Raw genomic sequence first — 11822 nt, 5'->3', positions numbered from 1 at the left:
GCTCTGCCACGCTCGCCAAGGGTGCAGCATCTCCTACTGCCTTGCCCCCCTCCACATCTGGTCGGCTCCACTAGCCAGTGGGCAAGGTGAGTTGGAGCCATGGACCTGCCCCTCCGAACCCTGCTTTGGGGTGGCTAGTGCTAGCCCGAAGCAGCTGAGTCAAGGGCTATGCTTGCGGCTGTGCGACGTGCAAAGGGTGAGGGAAAAGGACCTTGTCCCTGCCCCGTCCCTTCTCCTGGCAGTGCACCAATGCAGGTCTAGACACAGTCTGGCCCCACATCTAAACAGACCTGCGATTCAGTCCTGTTTGTCATACATCACTGGGGGCCTGAACACGTCGGGATCCTGGTGGCTTCTCTTTGCTCCCAGAAAAAGGCACAATCTGCACCTCAGCCCCAAACGCAGCCAGCTAAATCCTCCTTCTCCACCACCTCCCCCAGGCCTGTGACTGATGGAGGGTTCACAGGGGTCTTGGGAAAAATCCAGGACCTGCTCCTGCTGTGACCTTCCCCAGCTGTGGCACCCTCATAATTAATCCAGGGATATCTTATAACGTGTGTGATAGAGGAGATCAGACAACACAGTGGTTCCCTTCTAATCTGAATCTCTATCAAGCACTTGATGTCACATCTCTTGGCCTTTAGGGGCCACATTCTGATCCCAGTTTCCCTGATGTAAATCTGAGTTCCCTGAAGTCAGCAGACAGGGGAGAGCATGACCACTGAGCTCAGACCCCAGCTATGCCTATGTCCCCCGACTTCATCCTTTCTCCAGCAGAGCCATGTGTTTGGTGAGGGATGGTGCAGCTGAATGTCTCCCTGATGCATCCCGCACACACTCCCCTCCAGAGCCCCGATGGAAGGGATTGTCTCCCCAGGCCCAGGCACCAGCTGCTCTCTTTGGAGAGCACTCCATCTCAGGTGCAATTACAAACGTGTCACTGTTCATTTGGCCAGCCCTGCAGCGTGCCAGACCCGGCCGGCCCTCGGGGGAATAGGAAGTCAAGACAATTTAAGAAGGAAAGTAGAAACTTCCACTTTTATTTTGTCATTCCCTCTGTCTGCTCTGCTGAAGCAGGGCTGGGTGGGAGAAGAGAGGACACGCCGCATGGATGAAATACACCAAAGACAGAAGCATCATTAACATGCTCAAGATTTATTGTTCAGTCCTTCCTGGTGCTGCAAGGCTGGGTATAGTTGGCTGAAAGCTTTTAAACACACAGCCGCTGGAAAGAGGCCAAGAAGTGTCTCTGCTTCTTTGTCCATGAGCTCCTTCAAGATCACTCATGCTGGACCTTTTACCTGCAAGGTATCCCAGGTGACCTGTAAAATCAATCCCCTTGAACTGGATATTTAGCTGATTGGGTCAGGCTCCAGACTGAGGCCTCTGATATCTACATCACTACAGGTTATTTATGGGAGAACACAACAGCTGGGAGGGAGAGGCATTAGTTAGCTGCTGTAAACAGGGCCTCCCTGTAACTGGTAAGTTCCCCATCAGCAAGGCACCAAACTGGACCATTCAAGAGACTTTTTCTCTCGCTAGATTCAGCACTCACAGCCTGGCAGTGATGGAGGGAGAATGGACAAGATGGGATCTAACAGGATGTGGCAGTTTCTAATCCATGATTTTAGGGATGCAGCTGTCTAATGTCAAAGCCAGCACGGGAGGGGAGTTATGTTCTCACCTTTTGCAGCACAGGTGTAATTCCCTTTAACCATCAGGAACGCTTGCTGCCAGTAGGATAATATCTAAGATCCGCATGTGAGCACACCTGCTCTGACAGGGTGATGCAAGCGGGTACAAAGACAGGGTCCGCGGATGACCATTCGAGTGATTGATATTACAGTAGCATCCAGGGGCCCTCCTAGCTGCTGCACATGCTCAGAGACAGTCCCTGCCCCTCGGACCTTCTGGTCGAAATGAAGATGTAACACGTAGCTGTGACAAAAAAAGGGAAGGAAGTGGCGGTGGGCAGATGATAGACTAGAAAGACATGGTTACATAGATTAACTATGGGCACCATTTTCAGATTTTGAGGTGGGGCATTAGTATCAGTAAACAATAGCTATTAAAGATCCGTAGTTGCTGGTGCTCACCTGAGTAACCATGTTCAGGCTGTAATTTACCCACAGCATCATATAGGTAGGAGATTTTAAGGTGGGAAGGGCCTGTTAGCTGGAACCCCTGCACGCCACAGATAGACATTCAGTGTTTCCTGCATCGACCCAGAGACATGGCATGTTTGCCAGAAGGAGACACTCCATCTGAAATTGGACCAAGCCAGGGCCAAAGTAGGTCTTGCAGAGGGATTTGGAGGAGGGCAGGGTAGGGCTGTCATGGGTTGGGGCAGGAAGTGCATGCCATGGGCAGCATGTCAGAAAGTGCAAAGCTGAGGGTAGGAGAAGAGGGCAAATGGGCCGGCAGAGAGGGGACCGAGGTTACACAGGTGTCCAGGAAAGCTCCTTGCGGCCCTGAGCCCTTGTAACTCTGTGGGATGGGAGTGTGAGTCCAGAGCGCAGCCCGGCTGTACATATCCATCTCCTTTCTAATCGTTCCTGAATCGAACGAGCCCCATTTCCCACCATTAATTAATTCACAGAGCGACTCGGCTGGCTGAAATTACAGAGAAGAAGGGTTTTTTATTGGCCATCTCTCAGCATTTTTAATTTGCTACATGAGGTAAGTTTTAGCAGGTGCCAAAGAGCAGTTTAAGAAATTAGCTGGCCTTAGCATTTCCTCGTCTCTCTCTGTTTAACTGTGGCCCTCAATGCCTTAATTAAACTGGAGAGCGTTTGCCATACAAAACTCCACAGGCTGCCCCTGCCCCCCCCGGCAGGGCCTGGTTAATGCCCTCTTTAACCCCCCCCCGGGGATACTCTGCATCTTCCACGCAAGGACCTATAATGCAGGAGGCAGGGGCTGCAGGGCAGGACTGAGGTGCACCAGTGGAGGTGCGTGGGGAAGCCAGGACTGGAGTAGCAGGGGGGCTGCGGGGCAGGACTGAAGTGCACTGGCGGAGATGTGTGGGGAAGCCAGGACTGGGATAGCAGGGGGGCTGTGGGGCAGGACTGAGGTGCACCGGTGGAGGTGCGTGGGGAAGCCAGGACTGGGGTAGCAGGGGGGCTGCGGGGCAGGACTGAGGTGCACCGGTGGAGGTGCGTGGGGAAGCCAGGACTGGGATAGCAGGGGGGCTGCGAGGCAGGACTGAGATGCACCAGTGGAGGTGCGTGGGGAAGCCAGGACTGGGATAGCAGAGGGGCTGTGGGGCAGGACTGAGGTGCACTGGCGGAGTGCGTGGGGAAGCCAGGACTGGGATAGCAGAGGGGCTGTGGGGCAGGACTGAGGTGCACTGGCGGAGTGCGTGGGGAAGCCAGGACTGGGGTAGCAGGGGGGCTGCGGGGCAGGACTGAGGTGCACCAGCGGAGGTGTGTGGGGAAGCCAGGACTGGGATAGCAGGGGGGCTGCGGGGCAGGACTGAGGTGCACTGGTGGAGGTGAGTGGGGAAGCCAGGACTGGGGTAGCAGGGAGGCTGCGGGGCAGGACTGAGATGCACCAGTGGAGGTGCGTGGGGAAGCCAGGACTGGGGTAGCAGGGAGGCTGCGGGGCAGGACTGAGGTGCACCGGTGCAGGTGCGTGGGGAAGCCAGGACTCGGGTAGCAGGAAGGCTGCGGGGCAGGACTGAGGTGCACTGGCGGAGCGCGTGGGGAAGCCAGGACTGGGATAGCAGGGAGGCTGCAGGGCAGGACTGAGGTGCACCGGTGGAGGTGCGTGGGGAAGCCAGGACTGGGGTAGCAGGGAGGCTGCGGGGCAGGACTGAGGTGCACCAGTGGAGGTGCGTGGGGAAGCCAGGACTGGGATAGCAGAGGGGCTGTGGGGCAGGACTGAGGTGCACCGGCGGAGGTGCGTGGGGAAGCCAGGACTGGGATAGCAGAGGGGCTGCGGGGCAGGACTGAGGTGCACTGGCGGAGGTGCGTGGGGAAGCCAGGACTGGGATAGCAGGGGGGCTGCGGGACAGGACTGAGGTGCACTGGCAGAGGTGCGTGGGGAAGCCAGGACTGGAGTAGCAGGGGAGCTGTGGGGCAGGACTGAGGTGCACTGGCGGAGGTGCATGGGGAAGCCAGGACTGGGATAGCAGGGGGGCTGCGGGACAGGACTGAGGTGCACCAGTGGAAGTGTGTGGGGAAGCCAGGACTGGGGTAGCAGGGCAGCTGCGGGGCAGGACTGAGGTGCACTGGCAGAGGTGCGTGGGGAAGCCAGGACTGGGATAGCAGGGGGGCTGTGGGGCAGGACTGAGGTGCACCGGCGGAGGTGCGTGGGGAAGCCAGGACTGGGGTAGCAGGGGGGCTGCGGGGCAGGACTGAGGTGCACCAGCGGAGGTATGTGGGGAAGCCACGACTGGGATAGCAGGGGGGCTGTGGGGCAGGACTGAGGTGCACCGGCGGAGGTGCGTGGGGAAGCCAGGACTGGGGTAGCAGGGGGGCTGCGGGACAGGACTGAGGTGCACCGGCGGAGGTGCGTGGGGAAGCCAGGACTGGGATAGCAGGGGGGCTGCGGGACAGGACTGAGGTGCACCGGCGGAGGTGCGTGGGGAAGCCAGGACTGGGATAGCAGGGGGGCTGCGGGGCAGGACTGAGGTGCACCGGCGGAGGTGTGTGGGGAAGCCAGGACTGGGGTAGCAGGGGGGCTGTGGGGCAGGACTGAGGTGCACCAGAGGAGGTGTGTGGGGAAGCCAGGACTGGGGTAGCAGGGCAGCTGCGGGGCAGGACTGAGGTGCACCGGTGGAGGTGCGTGGGGAAGCCAGGACTGGAGTAGCAGGGGAGCTGTGGGGCAGGACTGAGGTGCACTGGCAGAGGTGCGTGGGGAAGCCAGGACTGGGGTAACAGGGGGGCTGTGGGACAGGACTGAGGTGCACTGGCAGAGGTGCGTGGGGAAGCCAGGACTGGGATAGCAGGGGGGCTGTGGGGCAGGACTGAGGTGCACCGGCGGAGGTGCGTAGGGAAGCCAGGACTGGGGTAGCAGGGGGGCTGCGGGACAGGACTGAGGTGCACCGGCGGAGGTGCGTGGGGAAGCCAGGACTGGGATAGCAGGGGGGCTGCGGGACAGGACTGAGGTGCACCGGCGGAGGTGCGTGGGGAAGCCAGGACTGGGATAGCAGGGGGGCTGCGGGGCAGGACTGAGGTGCACCGGCGGAGGTGTGTGGGGAAGCCAGGACTGGGGTAGCAGGGGGGCTGTGGGGCAGGACTGAGGTGCACCAGAGGAGGTGTGTGGGGAAGCCAGGACTGGGGTAGCAGGGCAGCTGCGGGGCAGGACTGAGGTGCACCGGTGGAGGTGCGTGGGGAAGCCAGGACTGGAGTAGCAGGGGAGCTGTGGGGCAGGACTGAGGTGCACTGGCAGAGGTGCGTGGGGAAGCCAGGACTGGGGTAACAGGGGGGCTGTGGGACAGGACTGAGGTGCACTGGCAGAGGTGCGTGGGGAAGCCAGGACTGGGGTAACAGGGGGGCTGTGGGACAGGACTGAGGTGCACTGGTGGAGGTGCGTGGGGAAGCCAGGACTGGGGTAACAGGGGGGCTGTGGGACAGGACTGAGGTGCACCAGCGGAGGTGCGTGGGGAAGCCAGGACTGGGGTAGCAGGGGGGCTGCGGGGCAGGACTGAGGTGCACCAGTGGAGGTGCGTGGGGAAGCCAGGCCTGGGATAGCAGGGGGGCTGTGGGGCAGGACTGAGGTGCACTGGCGGAGGTGCGTGGGGAAGCCAGGACTGGGATAGCAGGGGGGCTGTGGGGCAGGACTGAGGTGCACTGGTGGAGGTGCGTGGGGAAGCCAGGACTGGGGTAACAGGGGGGCTGTGGGACAGGACTGAGGTGCACTGGTGGAGGTGCGTGGGGAAGCCAGGACTGGGGTAGCAGGGGGGCTGCGGGGCAGGACTGAGGTGCACCAGTGGAGGTGCGTGGGGAAGCCAGGCCTGGGATAGCAGGGGGGCTGTGGGGCAGGACTGAGGTGCACTGGCGGAGGTGCGTGGGGAAGCCAGGACTGGGGTAGCAGGGGGGCTGTGGGACAGGACTGAGGTGCACTGGCAGAGGTGCGTGGGGAAGCCAGGACTGGGATAGCAGGGGGGCTGTGGGGCAGGACTGAAGTGCACCGGCGGAGGTGTGTGGGGAAGCCAGGACTGGGGTAACAGGGGGGCTGTGGGACAGGACTGAGGTGCACTGGCGGAGGTGCGTGGGGAAGTCAGGACTGGGATAGCAGGGGGGCTGCGGGGCAGGACTGAGGTGCACTAGCAGACGTGCGTGGGGAAGCCGGGCCTGGGATAGCAGGGGGGCTGCGGGATAGGACCAAGCGGCATTGGCAGAGCTAGAGGTGTACAGCCCAGGACGGTTGTAGCCGGCATGGGGCTGCAGGTCTGGATTGCACTGCACCTGCAGAGCTGTGGGGAGTCCCAGGACTGGAGTAGCAGGGAGGGAGGGCAGGAGCTGCGGACGGACACTCCAGAAGCTTGCATGTGTCATCTCTGTGCCATGCCGTTGCCTCAGCCAGGGCAGCTAGTTTCTCACTTTCAGGGCGATTAAATTCCATCACCCATCATCATCCACTTTGACCTTGGAGCTGCCACACGCCTGACCTCCTCCCTGAGGACCATTCAGGGAGAAAAAGAATGAGGCAGAAGCAGTGGGATGTGCAGTATATGGGCCATGCAATTGTTCCATATGCATTCCTAAGGCTACCCTTTCATATCCAGAATAGACACACGGGCCATTAACTCGAGTAGCATTGCCAGGAGTTTCTGTTATAATCTGTAATGGATCAAATAATGCAAGAGATCAGTACCTGGCTGCTCCGTTCTATAGGTTCAGTAACTGGTCATTACAGAATTTATAGGCTCCGTAATTGGTCATTACAGCATTGAGACAAACAGTCGCGAACCCACCCGGGAGATATCACTGGAGTAATCACGGCCAAATAGCCCACAAAAAGCCATGACATGCCCTCGCTGATGGTGAGCTAAGGTAATGGGTGAATATTTGAGGGATGACTTTTTGGCTATAATTCCTAGGCTGAGGACAGGTGATTGGTATCTGAGATCAAGGCACGGTATCGTTCCGGTCCCTTCGCTACTACTGTGGTGGATACTACAGAAAACTCATAGATAGATAGATATGGGGTGTATGGGGACAGATAGCCCTTGAAAGGAGGACACTTTCTGTGACCTTGTAGAAATTGAGGATTTGAGTCTCTTTATTCCAAGTTGTGAACATTTAAGGGCAGCTCTTAGTTAAGGTTGTGCTGGCAGGTACAAAAATTAATAAATAAATAAAATTAAAAAATAAAATCAGGAGCCCTGGTGCAGCACGTTGGGTTCAAATTCAGCTCTGGATTTCCCACACTGGGGGCTTGGCAGTGCTCAGATCCAAGCCTACTGCAGAATGAGCGGGTGACCAAAAGCAGCCCCTTCTGCCCCGGCTTGCCCCTGACATTCCCCCAGCAGGCCTCTTGCATGAGGCCTTGTGAGAGGGTTTGCGGAGTGCTGCCTTTCTCACACACTGCCTACATGGGGGAGTCTTGTCCTGGCTACTTACGTGGGTTTTGTGGCCCTTACATGCATCCAGAGAGTGTCCCTCGCTGGGAATTCTCACCATGCTAGCCAAGGAGGACAGGGACTTCCTCTTCTGCAGAGCCCACGGCTCTTACCATTGTAACAGCTCCATGGAAAGAGCTGCACACAAGAAGCCCTTTGCAGGGGACAGTATCAAGTCATTTAACTGGTGCTACAAAACCCAGGAGCTACGCTCTGTATCTTGGTGCATCATCTATTGGCACCTTATCTACTAACGAACTCCTTACACAGACATTTCTCGCTGAGCGAAGCCTTTCTTAACACTGCTCCTGCTACTTCCACCCTGGACTACAAGGTTGGGGTCCAGATGCCAAGTTCCTCCAAGTTTGAGGAGTGCCGGGGGCCAATATTTTGTCCATCTCTGGTTAAGATCCAGGACAGGTTTTTCTGAAGACGCCAGTGGCTGGGTGAGAGGGGGAGAGTCACCCTTGAGGAGGTGAGGGGGCTGAGGCTTTCAGAAGCATTTGGACTCCCAGTGGATAGTAAGACACATGGCTTGTGAGTCGAAGGGAGTTAGCCAGGTGAGTTCACCAGCACAGGCAGGCAGGCAGGCAGGTTGTTAACTTGCTGGGTGTTCTACAAAGAGGAACCCACAATGGGAGGACCATGGCCCGTCGCCGACACTGCTGCTAGCTTTGCCCCTGCCTGCACCTGTGGGGGCCCCGCCAGACAGATATCCTGAGCCTGGTGGCTTCCACCCGGGTCCTGGACTTGACTTGCTGGGAATGCAGCCTGCATGTCCTCGCTGACAAAGCCAGCCAGGGGAAACCACCTGGCCTGAGAGGTGTCTCTGGGTGGAGTCCCTCAGGGAGCAGGTCAAAGAGCTGCAGAAGGAGATGGTCAGCATAGCATCCGGGATCGCAGGGGCTTCATTGACAGGACGCACGTGGAGATATCTGAGACGGAGGATGATAGCCAACTACGGCAGCACTGGAGGAGGAAGGAAAACCAGCTGCTCTGTGGGGAGGAGACTGGCTACAAGCAACCTCAAGCTGTAGACAATGCTCCCCTCCCTACCCCTCCCAGTCCCCCCATCCATCGCAAGTAAGAGCCAGTATGCTGTACTGGAAACATGGGGTGACAAGAAGACACCCAAAAGATGGCAGCATTAGGTGCTGGTGCTCATGGACTCCCTTCTGAGGGGAATGGAGGCATCCATTTGTCAACTTGACGTGACATAAGAACATAAGAACGGATGTACTGGGTCAGACCAATGGTCCATCTAGCCCGGTATCCTGTCTGCCGACAGTGGCCAATGCCAGGTGCCCCAGAGAGAGTGAACCTAACAGGTAATGATCAAGTGATCTCTCTCCTGCCATCCATCTCCACCCTCTGACAAACATGCTAGGGACACCATTCCTTACCCATCCTGGCTAATAGCCATTAATGGGCTTAACTGGATAAATTCATAGAGGTTCTCTTTTAAACCCTGTTATAGTCCCAGCCTTCACAACCTCCTCAGGCAAGGAGTTCCACAGATTGACTGTGCATCCTGGGAGGTAGGCTGCATCTGAAACGTTATGGAAAGGTTGACAAGGAGCGTTCTCCCCTTGGACAATACTCCATGCTGCTCCTGGGCACTAACGATGCTGCCAGGCCTGACCCTGAGCAGGTCAGTGGTGACTACAAGGCCCTGGGAGTGAAGGAGTTAGGGACACAGATTGTGTTCCCGTCCATTCTCCAGGTTGAGAATAAGGGCCCAGGCAGGGACACATGCATCCTGGTGATGAATGCATGGCTGCACAGATGGGGTCAACAGGAAGGCTTCAGCTTCCTCGATCATGGGATGCTGTTCTGGGATGAAGTCTACCTTAGAGATGGGCTCCGCTTGACCAAGAAGGGAAACAGCCTCTTCACGCACCCACTCACCAACCTAGTGAGGAAGGCTTTACACTCGGTTCAAAGGGGGGAGGTGACAAAAGCCCAAAGGTAAGTTTAGAAAAGGTGACCTTAACAGAGGGCTCAAAGTGTGTGTGTGTAGGGGGAGGGAATTACAGTCAGGTCGTAGGAACAACAAGAGGGGAAACAATAGGGGAATCTGCTCAACATCTTAGATGTCTGTACAGAAATACGAGGAGTACAGGGAATAAACAGGAAGAGAAAGACTATCAGGATGATCTGAGAAATGGAAAACCCACCTTACAAGAGGAAACTCAAGGAGCTTGGCTTGTTTAGCCAAACCAAATGAAGGCTGAGGGGAGATCTGGAATAGCCTTCCGAGGGAAGTAGTAGGGGCAAAAGACTTTCCTGGCTTTAAGACAAAGCTTGATAAGTATATGGAGGGGATGTTATGATAGGATCGTTAATTTGGGCAATTGATCTTGAATTACCACCAGACAGGTCTGCTCAATGGTCTGCGGGGAGATGTTGCATGCGATGGGTACTGAGTTGCTGCGGAGAATTCCTTCTTGGGTGCTGGCTGGTGACTCTTGCCCACATGCTCAGGGTTTAGCTGATCGCCATATTTGGGGTCGGGAAGGAATTTTCCTCCAGGGGGGATTGGCAGGTGCCCTGGAGGTTTTTCGCCTTCCCCTGCAGCGTGGGGCACGGGTCGCTTGCTGGTGGTGTCTCTGCAGCTTGAGGTCTTCAAACCATTTTTGAGGATTTCAATAACTCGGTCCTGGGATAGGGGTTGTATAAAATTGGATGGGTGGGGTTCTGTGGCCTGCCTTGTGCAGGAGGTCAGACTAGATGATCAGATTGGTCCCTTCTGACCTATGAGTCTATGAGTCTATGAGTCTGACTGCTCTCTATAAATACATCAGAGAGACAAACACCAGGGAGGGAGAGGAGTTATTAGAGTTAAGCACCAGTGTGGACACAAGAACAAACAGATAGAAACTGCCCATCAGGAAGTTTAGGCTTGAAATGAGACAAAGGTTTCTAACCATCAGAGGAGTGAAGTTCTGTAGCAGCCTGCCAAGGGGAGCAGTGAGGGCAAAAAACCTACCTGGCTTCAAGACTGAGCTTGATAAGTTTATGGAGGGGCTGGTATGGCATTACTGCTTACAATGGTGTGTGGCCCATCGGCGACTGCCAGTAGCAAAAATCCCCAATAGCTGGTGATGGGACACTAGCTGGGCAGGGCTTTGAGTTAACACAGAGAATTCTTTCCCAGGTGTCTGCCTGGTGGGTCCTACCTGTATGCTCAGAGTCCAACTGATCACCATACTTGGGGTCAAGAAGGATTTTCCCCTTGGGTCAGAGTAGCAGAAACCCTGGGAGGGGGTTTCACCTTCCTCTGCAGCATGGGGCATGAGTCACTTGCAGGTTTAAACTAATATAAATGGTGGATTCCCTGTAACTTGAAGGCTTTAAATCATGATTTGAGGACTTCAGTAACTCAGCCAGAGGTTACAGGAGCGGATGGGTGAGGTTCTGTGACCTGTGATGTGCAGAAGGTCAGACTAGATGATAATGATGGTCCCTGCTGACCTTAATGTCTATGAATCTAACTGGAAGCATTAGTTCATAAACTAAATTATGATTTAACTGGAATCACAGAGTTTTGGTGGGATAAATCTCCTGCCTGGAATATTGGTATAGAGGGGTAACAGCTTGTTCATGAAGGACAAGCAGGGAAAAAAAGGAAGAGGTGGTGCATTGCACACCAAGAATATATACACTTGTCTGAGGTCCAGAAGGAGGGGAGAAACAGAGCAGTTGAAAGTTTCTGGATGAAGGTAAAAGGGGAAAAAACAGGGGTGATGTCAAGGTGGGGTTCACTAGACCATTAAATCAGGAGGAGGCGGCGGATGAGGCACTTCTGGAACAAATAACAAATATCCAACACATGTGACCTGGAAGTAATGAAGGATTTTAACTACCCACACATCTGTTTGGAAAAACAATATGGCAAAACAAGGTGTCCAATAGGTTCTTGTGCTGTATCAGGGACAACGATTCATTTCAGCACGTGGAGGAAGTAACCGTTTTAGAAGTGATTCTGACTAACAGGAGCCCTTTAATGGCTTGAAAATCAAGAGAAATTCTGCAAAAAGTGGAAACTTGGATAAATTGCTAAGGAGGAGCACAAAAGACCAGCACAAGCAGGTAGGGACAAAATCAGAAAGGCTAAGGCACAAAATGAGCTACACCCAGCAAGGACCATAAAGGCAATAAAAAGAGGTTCTACAAGTACGTCAGGAGCAAGAGAGACAAAGGGACGTGCAGGCCCGGCGAGTTAGTGGAGGTGGAGAGCTAATAACAG

The 11822-nt window shown here is 55.7% G+C and overlaps 1 long non-coding RNA gene across 2 annotated transcripts; it reads left to right on the top strand.

Moving 5' to 3' along the window:
* Positions 1-3118: 3118 nt before the first annotated feature.
* LOC127046569 (uncharacterized) lies at positions 3119-4573 on the top strand. Of its 2 annotated transcripts, none has more exons than XR_007773129.1 (3): positions 3119-3144; positions 4026-4039; positions 4516-4573. It is a non-coding gene; the product is annotated as an uncharacterized LOC127046569 (long non-coding RNA). The 2 variants fall into 2 exon arrangements; XR_007773128.1 differs by lacking the exon at positions 3119-3144 and adding an exon at positions 3389-3414.
* The last annotated feature ends 7249 nt before the right edge of the window (positions 4574-11822 follow it).

The sequence above is a fragment of the Gopherus flavomarginatus genome, chromosome 3, assembly GCF_025201925.1.
Source record: "Gopherus flavomarginatus isolate rGopFla2 chromosome 3, rGopFla2.mat.asm, whole genome shotgun sequence".
Taxonomy (NCBI): Eukaryota; Metazoa; Chordata; order Testudines; family Testudinidae; genus Gopherus; species Gopherus flavomarginatus.
The sequence above is the reverse complement of the archived record's forward strand: the minus strand, read 5'-3'. Positions and strand labels throughout refer to the sequence as shown.